Source organism: Triticum aestivum, chromosome 4A (genome assembly GCF_018294505.1).
Source record: "Triticum aestivum cultivar Chinese Spring chromosome 4A, IWGSC CS RefSeq v2.1, whole genome shotgun sequence".
Taxonomy (NCBI): Eukaryota; Viridiplantae; Streptophyta; class Magnoliopsida; order Poales; family Poaceae; genus Triticum; species Triticum aestivum.
Window position 1 is genome coordinate 101,661,617 of NC_057803.1, and position 14,638 is coordinate 101,676,254.

Here is a 14,638-nt window from a genome sequence, read left to right on the forward strand (position 1 = left end):
GCTCGAGGGAGCACACCGCATCTCTTTCTTCACATGGGACCGTGATGATCCCGCCGCTTCCCGGCATCTTAAGGACATTGTAGCCGTGATGGGTCACCGCCATGAACTTGGCCAGGGATGGATACCCGAGGATGGCATTGTACAGTAGGCGGATGTGCGCGACGTCGAAGTCGATGAGCTTGGTGCGGTAGTTCTTGCGTTCCCCGAAGGTGACAGGGAGGCGGACCTGCCCTATCGGCGTGGTGGAACCGTTGGTCACTCCTGAGAAGGGCTTGGTGGGCTGAAGCTGGTCATATGGCACTTGGAGGCTGTCGAACGTGTCGACGGACAGGACGTTGAGCCCTGTGCCGCCGTTGATGAGGGTCTTGGTAACTTGCACGTTGTTGATGACTGGGGAGAAAGGCATTGGGAGGGCGCCAGCAGTAGCTGCGCACTTGAGCAAGTCTGCCGAGTTGAACGTGATGGGGCACTAGGACCACCTGAGCGGGCGTGTGGCTTCGAGCTTGGGGAGGACTGCATTCACTTCATGAGCAAACTGCTTGAAGATACGTTGCGAGGCTGGGGCCTGGGCTCCTCCCAAGATGCAGGCGATAGCATGCGGTTCCTGGAAGCCCCCAGCCCCCTCGTCTTGATGGTGTTCGTCATTCCTTCTTGGCAGTGGCGGCAGCGGAGGGAGTCTGGCGTTGCCTTGAGGACGATCCTCACGAGGCTGATACCTCCAGGCGCCCTCGCGAGGCTGATCCTGCCAGCAGTCCTCGCGAGGCTGGTCGCGCCACTCCTGGCGTGGGCCACGGTCGTCCCAGCGTCCGCCACCACGTCCTCCTCCTCGGCCGTAGCCCCGGTCGCTGCGCTATGGGCGTCGACTGAAGCGTCCTTCGCGAATGGCTCTGAGCTCTTGACAGTCACTGGTGTTGTGGGTGTTCAAGTTGTGGAAGGCGCATAATGGATGGCTGCTCTTGGATGACTCTGGTTGGTCTCTGCCGCGCTTGGTGTCTGGTTCTGCTGCGAGCACGGCAGCTCCCTTGCGTTTCACATCCTTGGCCTTGGCTTTATTCTCCTCTGGGTCCGCAGCAGGGAGCTCGAGGAGGGAGAGGCGCCCCTTTCATCTCTAGCACACTTGGTCGCGATGTGGAACAGCACCAGGGTTGTGCACAACTCTTCATGGATGGCGAGCTCCTCCTTCATCTTGACGTCGTGGACACCGTCGGAGAATGTTGAGATTATTGCCTCGTCGGTCACCTTGGGGATCTTGATCCGTGCGCTGTTGAAGCGCTGAATGTACTTCTGCAGGGTCTCTCCTGATTGTTGCTTGATGCGGCGCAGGTCACACATGACCGGGGGGCGGTCATGAGTGCCCTGGAAGTTGGCGATGAAGTGGTTGCGCATTTCGTCCCAGGAGGAAATTGAGCCTGGAGGCAGGTTCAGGAGCCAGGAGCGGGCACCCTCCTTGAGAGCCATGGGAAACCAGTTCGCCATGACTATCTCGTCGTCGTTGGCTGCTTCGATGCTCATCTCGTAGAGCTGCAAGAAATCCATGGGGTCGGGGGTGCCGTCATAGCGAGGAGGCAGATCCGGCTTGAACTTGCCCGGCAAGGCGACGCTACGCAGCTCGTGGGTGAAAGCGCGGTAGCCAGCTGTGGTCACCGGGGCCCGCCTTGGGGGTGGAGCTTGGTCTTGATGGGTTCCACGCCCTGCCGCTACAGGTGGCGCGCGGTCTTGCCGCAGCAGTCGGTTCTGGCGCAGTGGCGCGAGGAGCGGCGGAGCGTTTTGTTGCGGTCGAGGGACTTCTTGACAGCTTCTTTCTTCATGCACGGGCATGGGGCGCGGCAGGTCGTGCCGCGGAGCCGCGTGTCTTGGCACCAGGGCGCCGTCTTGGGGCAGAGGTGGTGGAGGCGCTCCGTGAGCTACGTCGCCTGTAGCTGGCGGAGGGCGAGGCAGAGAGAGGGATGGCGCAAGGGAGCCCCCTGCGGCGCGGACAAGCTTGGTGATGCGGTCGACCCATTCCTCGTAGAGGTCGTCGACCGGGCGGTAGCACAGGAGCTCGTGCGCCATAAGGAGCGCGGCCCGTGCGTCCACGGGAGGGCGACGTGCATGGGAAGAAGAACCGGCCGGGGTCAGCGATGGAGTGGCGGTGCGGCCGTCCCGCCGCACCGAGGGGTGCAGCGAGGATGCCTGCTGCTCATTCCCTGCCGGGCCGGTGGCGGCGTTGGCGGCAGGCAATGGGGAACGACGAGGTGGCCCACCGACGGGAGCTGTCTGAGCGACATGGGCGGCGAGGGCAGCCCGGCACTCAGCGCAAGCACGGCGCGCGTCTGCCATGGAGACGGCGAGGCAATGGGACGCGGGGCGATGGAAGGAAGCTTCGGCGCACCCCTACCTAGGGCTCAAAATGTCGGATCACGGGTTCCGGCAAAACCCTCAAGGTTCAAACACTGGGGTGCGCGCGATGGTTTTCTCCCTATCAATCCACGCCCTAGCTCTCTAAGATCTCGCGGACGAACTCGATGAACTCACAACACAGAAACACACACGATTTATACTGGTTCGAGCCACCGTTGTGATGTAATACCCTACTCCAATGTGGTGGTGGTGGATTGCCTCTTGGGCTGATGATGAACAGTACAAGGGGAAGAACATCCTCCTAAGGTTGAGGTGTTCTTGTGCTTGGCGAACTTGTGTGGGTGAGATGATCTTGGATCCGTTATCGATTTGTGATGAGGTCGATCCCCCTACTGTGGTGGCCAGTTCTACTTATATAGGCCATGGTCCTCTCCCCAAATATTGAGCGGGAAGGGAGCCAACAACGACCAATTTGAAATGGGACAGCTAGTACAGCTTATCCTGACAAAAGTGGTCTTCGCCTGCAAAAGGCTCTGGTGGTGACGCCGTCCTGGGCTCCACGGTTACCTCTGTCTTGTCGTCCTTCTGGTCTTGGTCTCGTTGCACCAATATGGAAACCTTTGCTTGATGCCTCGGTACTCCGCGCCTGCGGTTGCCCCCTTGGCACCAAAGAGGAAGCAAGGACACTGCGCGCACTGGCGCCCGCCTGGTCTCGATCGTCATGGCTCACGTCATGAGGACCTCGCGAGGTTTTCCCTGCCTTGATCTCTCTGCCCCTCGTGAGCCTTCCTGGCGAGGCCTCTCTTGAGGAGGTCTTGCATCATCCGCCTCGCGAGGCTTGGCCCCTCGCGAGGGTCTTAAATGCCTTGTTGATGAAGATGGGTCGTATGGGCCTGCTAGCTCAGCCACGCCGTGGGCCGCAGGCAGGCAAGTCTGGGGACCCCCGTTCCCATAACGCTGATAGGAGGGGTGTGGCATACCGCAAAATGGAGGAAACGGACTTGTGTTGGAGCGCTACGGTCGAAACGGGGGTCCTGTTCATCGGGAGGGGTGTGGCGTACCACAAAACGGGACTCCACGAGATATTGTTCATCTCCACCGTCGACCCCCTCCAGCCTCCACGGGCTACTATTCATCCACCATCGACATCCTCCAGCCTCCACCTATGACTGTTCATCCACGGGCTCCTGTTCATCCAGCCTCCACCGCGCGCTACTCCATCGGCTATTGTTCAACCAGCCATCTCCACGGGCTCCTGTTCAACCACCCCTCCACAGGCTACTATTCATCTAGCCCTCCACCGTCTACTATTCATCCTGCCCTCCACGGGGTGGTCCTGTTCATCCAGCCCTCCATGGGGTCCTGTTCATCCAACACCAACCGACTCGATCGATCAGGGTCCTGTTCATCTAGAGGCAACACCACGGGGTCCTGTTCATCCACCCCCACCGGGAACTATTCATACAAACCCCCCAACAACACTCACTGTTCATCCATAGGAAACACCACGGGGTCCTGTTCATCCACCCCCACCGGGAACTATTCATCCAAACCCCCCAGCAACGCTCACCGTTCATCCAGAGGCAGCATCGATTGGCTTCAGTTAGTAGCAGTAGCGAAGGAATCGCTCGATCGGGTTCAGTTAACAGCCATCGATCGATCGCTCGGGTTTAGTAACCCGTAGCCTGTAGTGCAATCGCTCGGGTTTAGTTAGAGCCCAACGCCTCGCTCGGGTTCAGTTAGAGCCCAACGCCTCGCACCCACGCGCGTGCGTGTACGAGAGAAACGCGCATCGCTCAGCCCCGACCACCCACCGTAACTGGGAACACCTCGATATTTTCCTCGCCCTCGCTTCTACCATGGTTTTTCCATCATGGACGGCCCAAAGAATGTCATGCAGCCGCGTCTCTGGCCCGCCTAGGACAAAAAGCCCATTTTATGTCATGATTTTTTGTCATAGAAGTAGGACCCCACCACATCTATGATGATACCGTGTTTTGTCACAATTATTGTCATAGAAGTGTCATAAGTATGACAGAAAAAAATCGGTTCGGCCCAAAATGTCATGGATGTGTCTTTTTTGTAGCGAAAGCAATAGCAATAAAACTAAACGATCATTATGCAAAGCTAACAGATGGGTCTTGTCCATCACATCATTCTCTAATGATGTGATCCCGTTCATCAAATGACAACACATGTCTATGGTTAGGAAACTTAACCATCTTTGATTAACGAGCTAGTCAAGTAGAGGCATACTAGGGACACTCAGTTTTGTCTATGTATTCACACATGTACTAAGTTTCCAATTAATACAATTCTAGCATGAATAATAAAATTTATCATGATATAAGGAAATATAATAACAACTTTATTATTGCCTCTAGGGCATATTTCCTTCAATATGGATTTGAGAGCACTTGATATATGTCTTGCAAATGAATACTCGTGGTGACAATGGGGTATTATTTTGATTCACTTGATATATGTTTTGGCACTCAACTCACGGATTCCCGAGGTGACGTTGAGGTAATCTACGCATAGGGGTTGATGCACGTTCTTGTCTTTGTTTCTCCAGTAGAAATCTTGGGGCACTCTTTGAAGTTCTTTGTGTTGGATTGAGTATTATGAATCTGAAATTATTTGGTGTTATTTTAGTACGAACTCTTGGATAGATCGATCGGAAAGAATAGCTTCGAGGTGGTTTGTACCCTACAAACAATTTCTTCTTATGTTCTCTGCTAGATAGGAACTTTGGAGTGATTCTTCGTTGCACGTTGAGGGACGGTTATATGATCCAATTATATTAGCATTGTTGAGAGAGTGCACTAGCAAAAGTACAGACCCTAGGCCTCATTTTCAAGCATTGCAACACCGTTTTTGTGCATGTTTACTATTTGCTACATTGTTGTTTTTATTTATTCAGATTATAAATATATATTTCTACCATCCATATTACACTTTTATCACCATCTCTTCGCCAAACTAGTGCACCTATACAATTTGCCATTGTATTAGGTGTGTTGGGGACACAAGAGATTTCTTGTATTTGGTTGCAGGATTGTTTGAGAGAGACCATCTTCATCCTACATCTCCCACGGATTAATAGACCCTAGGTCATCCACTTGAGGGAAAATTGTTATTGTCCTACAAAACTCTATGCTTGGAGGCCCAACACGAGTCTACAAGAATAAAGTTGCGTAGTAGACATCAAGCTCTTTTCTGGTGCCGTTGTCAGAGAGGTGAGTGCTTGAAGGTATATCTTTAGATCTTGCAATTGAATCTTTTAGTTTCTTGTTTTATCACTAGTTTGGTTTATAAAAGAAAACTACATAAAAATGGAATTGAGGTTGCATCATATTATTGATCATCTTTTGAAGGAAATATGCCCCAGAGGCAATAATAAAGTTGTTATTTATATTTCTTTATATCATGATAAATGTTTATTATTCATGCTAGAATTGTATTAACCGGAAACTTAGTACATGTGTGAATACATAGACAAACAAAGTGTCACTAGTTTGCCTCTACTTGACTAGCTCATTGAATCAATGATGGTTATGTTTCCTAACCATAGACATGAGTTGTCATTTGATTAACGGGATCACATCATTAGAGAATGATGTGATTGACTTGACCCATCCGTTATCTTGGCACGATGATCGTTTAGTTTGTTGCTATTGCTTTCTCCATAACTACACATGTTCCTATGACTATGAGATCATGCAACTCCCGAATACCGGAGGAACATTTTGTGTGCTACCAAACGTCACAACATAACTGGAGGATTATAAAGGTGCTCTACAGGTGTCTCCAATGGTGTTTGTTGAGTTAGCATGGATCAAGATTAGGATTTGTCACTCCGATTGTCGGAGAGGTATCTCTGGGCCCTCTTGGTAATGTACATCACTATAAGCCTTGCAAGCAATGTAGCTAATGAGTTAGTTACGGGATGAAGCATTACAGAATGAGTAAAGAGACCTGCTGGTAACGAGATTGGACTAGGTATTGAGATACCAACTATCGAATCTCGGACAAGTAACATACCGATGACAAAGGGAACAACGTATATCGTTATGCGGTTTGACCGATAAAGATCTTCGTTGAATATGTAGGAACCAATATGAGCATCCAGGTTCCACTATTGGTTATTGACCAGAGACATGTCTCGGTCATGTCTACATAGTTCTCGAACCCGTAGGGTCCGCACGCTTAACCTAGGGTGACGATCGGTATTACGAGTTTATGTGTTTTGATGTACCAAAGGTAGTTCAGAGTCTCGGATTTGATCACGGACATGACGAGGAGTATCGAAATGGTCGAGACATAATGATCGATATATTGGACGACTATGTTTGGACATCGGAAGAGTTTCGAGTGAAGTTCGGGCATATACCGGAGTACCGGGGGGTTACCGAAACCCCCCGGGGAGTTTAATGGGCCTTATGGGCTTTAGTGGAAAGAGAGGAGGGGCTGCCAGGGCAGGCCGCGCGCCCCCTCCCCCTCTAGTCCAAATTGGACTAGGAAGGAGGGCGGCGCCCCCCTTTCCTTCTCCCTCTTTCCTCCTTCCTTCTCCTACTCCTACTACATGGAAAGGGGGGAATAATACTCCCGGTGGGAGTAGTACTCCCCATGGGGCGCGCCATAGGAGGGACGGCCCTCCCCCTCCTCCACTCCTTTATATACGGGGAGGGGGCACCCCATAGACACACAAGTTGATTATTGATCTTTAGCCGTGTGCGGTGCCCCCCTCCACCATAATCCACCTCGGGAATATCGTAGCACTGCTTAGGCAAAGCCCTATTCCAGTAGCAACATCATCACCGTCATCATGCCGTCGTGCTGACGAAGCTCTCCCTCGAAGCTCTACTAGATCGTGAGTTTGTGGGACATCACCGAGACGAACATGTGTAGATCACGGAGGTGCCGTATCTTTGGTACTAGATCGTTCGATCGTGAAGACGTACGACTACATCAACCGCGTTGTCATAACGCTTCCGCTTACGGTCTACGAGGGTACGTAGACGAGACTCTCCCCTCTCGTTGTTGTGCATCACCATGATCTTGCATGTGCATAGGATTTTTTTTGAAATTATTGCGTTACCCAACAGTGGTATCAGAGCCAGGATTATGCGTAGATGTTATATGCACGAGTAGAACACAAAGGAGTTGTGGGCGTGGGTATATACATATTGCTTGCCGTCACTAGTTGATTCTTGATTCAGCGGCATTGTTGGATGAAGCGGCCCAGACCGACATTACACGTACGCTTACGCGAGACTGGTTCTACCGCTTTGCTTCGCACACAGGTGGCTAGTGGGTGTGTGTTCTCCAGCTTTAGTTGAATCGGATTCAATGAACAGGGTTCTTTCTGAAGATCAAAAAGCAATCACTATACCGCGTTGTGGTTTTTGCTCAGCCCTTAGCAGCCACGTAAAACTGGCAACAACAAAGTAGAGGACGTCTAACTTGTTTTTGCAGGGCATGTTGTGATATCATATGGTCAAGACATGATGCTAAATTTTATTGTATGAGATGATCAGGTTTTGTAATACAGTTATCGGCAACTGGCAGGAGCCATATGGTTGTCGCTTTATTGTATGAAATGCAATCGCCATGTAATTGCTTTACTTTATCACTAAGCGATAGCGATAGTCATAGAAGCAATAGTTGGCAAGACGACAATGATGCTTCGATGGAGATCAAAGTGTCAAGCCGATGACGATGGTGATCATGATGGTGCTTTGGAGATGGAGATCAAAGGCACAAGATGATGATGGCCATATCATATCACTTATATTGATTGCATGTGATGTTTATCCTTTATGCATCTTATTTTGCTTAGTGCAGTGGTAGCACTATAAGATGATCTCTCTCTAAATTTCAAGGTATAAGTGTTCTCCCTGAGTATGCACTGTTGCTACAGTTCATCGTGCCGAGACACCGCGTGATGATCAGGTGTGATAAGCTCTACGTTCACATACAACGGGTGCAAGCCAGTCTTGCACACGTGGAATACTCAGGTTAAACTTGACGAGCCTAGCATATGCAGATATGGCCTCGGAACACTGGATACCGAAAGGTCGAGCGTGAATCATATAGTAGATATGATCAACATAGTGATGTTCGCCATTGAAAACTACTCCATCTCACGTGATGATCGAACATGGTTTAGTTGATATGGATCACGTGATCACTTAGATTATTAGAGAGATGTCTATCTAAGTGGGAGTTCTTAAGTAATTTGATTAACTGAACTTTAATTTATCATAAACTTAGTACCTTATAGTATTTTGCATGTCTATGTTGTTGTAGATAGATGGCCTGTGATGTTGTTCCATTGAATTTTAATGCGTTCCTAGAGAAAGCTAAGTTGAAAGATGATGGTAGCAACTACACGGACTGGGTCCGTAACTTGAGGATTATCCTCATTGCTGCACAGAAGAATTACGTCCTGGAAGCACCGCTAGGTGACAAACCCATTGTAGGAACAACGCCAGATGTTATGAACACCTGGCAGAGCAAAGTTGATGACTACTTGATAGTTCAGTATGCCATGCTTTACGGCTTAGAACTGGCACTTCAATGACATTTTGAACGTCATGGAGCATATGAGATGTTGCAGGAGTTGAAGTTAATATTTCAAGCAAATGCCCGGATTGAGAGATATGGAGTCTCCAATAAGTTCTACAGCTGCAAGATGGAGGAGAATAGTTCTGTCAGTAAACATATACTCAGAATGTCTGGGTACCACAACCACTTGACTCAACTAGGAGTTGATCTTCCTGATGATAGTGTCATTGACAGAGTTCTTCAATCACTGCCACCAAGCTACAAGAGCTTCATGATGAACTATAATATGCAAGGGATGGATAAGACGATTCCTGAGCTCTTCGCAATGCTAAAGGCTGCGGAGGTAGAAATCAAGAAAGAGCATCAAGTGTTGATGGTCAACAAGACCACCAGTTTCAAGAAAAAGGGTAAAGGGAAGAAGGGGAACTTCAAAAAGAACAGCAAGCCAGTTGCTGCTCAAGTGAAGAAACCAAAGTCTGGACCTAAGCCTGAGACTGAGTGCTTCTACAACAAAGGAACTGGTCACTGGAAGCGGAACTGCCCCAAGTATTTGGCGGAGACGAAGGATGGCAAAGTGAAAGGTATATTTGATATACACGTTATTGATGTGTACCTTACTAATGCTCGCAGTAGTGCCTGGTTATTTGATACTTGTTCAGTTGCTAACATTTGCAACACGAAACAGGGGCTACGGATTAAGCAGAGATTGGCTAAGGACGAGGTGACGATGCGCGTGGGAAATGGTTCCAAAGTCGATGTGATCGCCGGCGGCACGCTACCTCTACATCTACCTTCGGGATTAGTTTTAGACCTGAATAATTGTTATTTGGTGCCAGCGTTGAGCATGAACATTATATCTGGATCTTGTTTAGTGCGAGATGGTTATTCATTTAAATCAGAGAATAATGGTTGTTCTATTTATATGAGTAATATCTTTTATGGTCATGCCCCCTTGATGAGTGGTCTATTTTTACTAAATCTTGATAGTAGTGATACACATGTTCATAGTATTGAAGCCAAAAGATGTAGAGTTGATAATGATAGTGCAACTTATTTGTGGCACTGCCGTTTAGGTCATATTGGTGTAAAGCGCATGAAGAAACTCCATTCTGATGGACTTCTGGAATCACTTGATTATGAATCACTTGGTACTTGAGAACCATGCCTCATGGGCAAGATGACTAAAACTCCGTTCTTCGGAACAATGGAGCGAGCAACAGAGTTATTGGAAATCATACATACTGATGTATGTGGTCCAATGAACATTGAAGCTCGTGGTGGATATCATTATTTTCTCACCTTCACAGATGATTTGAGCAGATATGGGTATATCTACTTGATGAAACATAAGTCTGAAACATTTGAAAAGTTCAAAGAATTTCAGAGTGAAGTGGAAAATCATCGTAACAAGAAAATCAAGTTTCTACGATCTGATCGTGGAGGTGAGTATTTGAGTTATGAGTTTGGACTTCATTTGAAACAATGCGGAATAGTTTGGCAACTCATGCCACCTGGAACACCACGGCGTAATGGTGTGTCTGAACGTCGCAATCGTACTTTACTAGATACGGTGTGATCTATGATGTCTCTCACTAATTTACCGCTATCATTTTGGGGTTATGCTTTAGAGATGGCTACATTCACATTAAATAAGGCACCATCTAAATCCGTCGAGATGACACCTTATGAACTATGGTTTGGCAAGAAACCCAAGTTGTCGTTTCTTAAAGTTTGGGGCTGCGATGCTTATGTGAAAAAGCTTCAACCTGATAAGCTCGAACCCAAATCGGAGAAATGTGTCTTCATAGGATACCCAAAGGAGACTGTTGGGTGCACCTTCTATCACAGATCCGAAGGCAAGATATTCGTTGCTAAGAATGGATCCTTTCTAGAGAAGGAGTTTGAGGGAGTCCTAGATTAGGAGGTATCCGGACATCCGGATTATATCCTTTGGCCGGACTGTTGGACCATGAAGATACAAGATTGAAGACTTCGTCCCATGTCCGGATGGGACTCTACATGGCGTGGAAGGCAAGCTAGGCAATACGGATATGTATATCTCCTCCTTTGTAACCGACCTTGTGTAACCCTAGCCCCCTCCGGTGTCTATATAAACCGGAGGGTTTTAGTCCGTAGGACAACATACAATCATACCATAGGCTAGCTTCTAGGGTTTAGCCTCTCCGATCTCGTGGTAGATCAACTCTTGTACTACCCATATTATCAAGAATAATCAAGCAGGACGTAGGGTTTTACCTCCATCAAGAGGGCATGAACCTGGGTAAAACATCGTGTCCCCTGCCTCCTGTTACCATCCGCCTTAGACGCACAGTTCAGGACCCCCTACCCGAGATCCGCCGGTTTTGACACCGACATTGGTGTTTTCATCGAGAGTTCCTCTATGCCATCGCCGTAAGGAAGGATGCCTCATCTCGTTGTTAAAAACAACATTACCGCCGGGGGAGCCCTGGCTGTCGGCCAAACTCTTCGGCTAGGCAGTTTCATCATGACCGCCTGTTCGGCTGCTGCATCGACGATGACTTCTCGGTCATCAAAAACAGCCTCCACGTCGGCTCGGAATTCGCCGAGCAGATGGATCCAATGGAGCTCTCTTCCCTAAACGAGCTCTTAGATCGCATCGCCGCCTTGGGAGTCGCTATGGACTATGATCGGATTGGGCTTAAACCCAATCAAAGGGAGATTAACTCTCCACTGGTCACCCATCATGTTGCGGTGGTGGAGGAACAATGCGTCGATTCTTCCTCTATCTTGAGGACTAACTATGTCCGGATTCCTGAGCTCTCCGAGCCGGATACCCGTTTACGGGAGGACATCACCCAAGCCCTAAACCTAGAGTCAGGCAGCGGGCCAGACTCATCGGGCAACATCCCGGAATCCGAACTTCCAAGATCGGAAACTCCTCGGCCTCTGGGTCTCAGATCGGGTAGGGGTTCGGACTCAAACCCACCCACCCACCCAGACATAAACGATCTTTCCCACATTAGGCAAGAGCCCCATGAAACAGTACATCATTATTGGGCCAGATTCCTCCTTGTGATGAACAAGGTTAAGGACTGCCGCGAGGAAGATGTAGTCTCAATTTTCTGCAATAACTGCACAGACAAGGGAATCCTTAACGCCATAAGTCGCCATGACATATCACGCTTCGCCGACTTGGCGTCCATAGTACGAAAGTACTGTGCGATGGAAAGTGCCTGGAAAACTGAAACGAAATTTTGGGATAATCCGGCTCTGAATATACACCCAGTCCGAAGTAAAAGGGTGCACTATCATAAGACACCCGAGTTAATTACAAAGAAGCAAAAACCCTCTACAGGGCGTGGAACCGTATTGGAGGGATGGCTCAACGGACCCTGCAAAATTCATAGTACAGCGGATACCATACCAACACACGGCCTTAGAGCATGTTGGATACTCCGGCAGGTGGCCAAAAGCGGCGAGGATCTTCTCATCCCAGATGCCACAGAGCACCATCCCAGGGATAACAATACGGTATTAACAGTCTTTGAGACCTTCGCATCAAATAATAGGCGCAAGCGAACACTCCGCAGCATTGCCGAAGTCTGCCACGTAGCAGCAATAAATCCATGGAGCGACACGGCTATTACCTTCAATGCCAGTGACGAACCTAAATTCCGAACAGCCCGAGCACCAGCTGCACTGGTCCTCAGTCCAATTGTGGATGGCTTTCGACTCACCAAAGTACTCATGGACGGCGGCAGTGAATTAAACCTCATCTACAAAGAAACTCTTCAAAATATGGAAATAGACTGGAATCGCATTGAGCAAAGCAGCACAACCTTCAGAGGAATCATCCCCAGTCGGGAAGCACATTGTGCTGGGAAAATCACACTAGATGTGGTATTTGGCACGCCGAAGAACTATAGGTCCGAAGAAATTACATTCCAAGTGGCCCCGTTCAGAAGTGGATACCACGCCCTTTTGGGACGGGAGGCTTTCACGATCTTCCAAGCCATACCCCATTATGGGTACATGAAGCTCAAAATGCCCGGGCCCAACGGAATCATCACTCTCGTTAGTGATCCGGACACAGCACTCTGCGCCGAAAACAAAATAGCCGCATTGGCCCTCAGGCATTATCCGAAGCGCTTTCGGCCGAGGAATTAACTGCGCTATGCTCCATAGTGGACAGGGACGATGTGATACTTGACAAGAGATCCAAGTCCACCTCTTTTAAACCAGCGGATGAAATAGTCAAATTCCAAGTCCACCCAACGGACCCTACAAAAACAGCCTCCATCTGGGCACAGTTAAACCCCGCCGTGGACGCCGCACTACGAGAGTTCCTGCGCGAGAATTGGGACATATTTGCCTGGCACCCCTCAGACATGCCAGGAATCCCACGCAGGCTGGCCAAGCACAGCCTCAATATCCTAAAGGGATTCAAGCCGGTCAAGCAGGCTCTTCTGCGTTTCTTTGAACCTAAGAGACAGGCTATAGGAGAGGAACTAGCCAAGTTATTGGAGGCCGAATTCATTAGAGAAATAAAACACCCGGACTGGCTAGCAAAACTGGTGATGGTACCAAAGAAGGACAAATCCTGGTGCCTATGTGTTGATTTCAAGGACCTCAACAAGGCTTGCCCAAAGGATCCCTTCCCCCTCCCCCGCATTGATCAAATTATCGATGCTACCGCAGGACACGAGTCACTGTGTTTCCTCGACGCATACTCCGGCTACCACCAAATCAAGATGATGGAGTCCGACCAAGCCGCAACAGCATTTATCACACCATACGGCCCATTCTGTTTCAACACAATGCCTTTTGGGCTCAAAAACACCGGCGCAACGTATCAGCGCATGATTCAAACATGTCTGGAGAAACAGATTGGCAAAACAGTAGAGGCATACGTAGATGATGTGGTCGTCAAAACCAAACACGTCGACTCTCTAATAGACGACTTGAGGCTCACATTCGACAACCTCCAAGCATATGACATCAAGCTCAATCCGGAAAAATGCATTTTCGGCGTACCAGCCGGAAAGCTCCTGGGCTTCATTGTCTCTAGTAGAGGCATTGAAGCTAATCCGGCAAAAATTCGAGCTTTGTCACAGTTGGCTACCCCAACAGACCTCAAACAAATCCAGAAATTAACTGGATGTGTGGTGGCTCTAAGCCACTTTATCTCCCGCTTAGGAGAAAAGGCATTACCCCTTTATCGCCTCCTTCGGCACACCGAACTCTTCGGGTGGACGGACGCCACCACAGCCGGATTGGAAGAAATAAAAGCCATACTGGCAACCAACCCAATCCTGGCCACGCCAAACATTGGCGAACCAATGCTGTTATACATAGCGGCAACTCATCAGGTTGTAAGCGTAGTGCTCGTTGTCTAATGAGAAGCGGACGGACATAAATTCCCTCTTCAAAAGCCAGTATATTATGTATCCACTGTCCTCACTCCATGCAAATCACGGTACCCACATTATCAAAAGATAGCCTATGCGGTATTCATGGCATCCCGGAAGCTGCGCCACTACTTTCAAGAGTGTTTGATTACAGTAGCCTCGGAAGTGCCACTTAATGATATTATAAACAACTGCGACGCCACGGGCCGGATTGCCAAATGGGCCATTGAGCTCCTCCCGTTCGACATAACATACAAACCTCGGCGAGCCATTAAATCACAAGTATTGGCCGACTTTGTTGCCAAATGGATGGAAGCCGAACTCCCTAAAGAGTACGG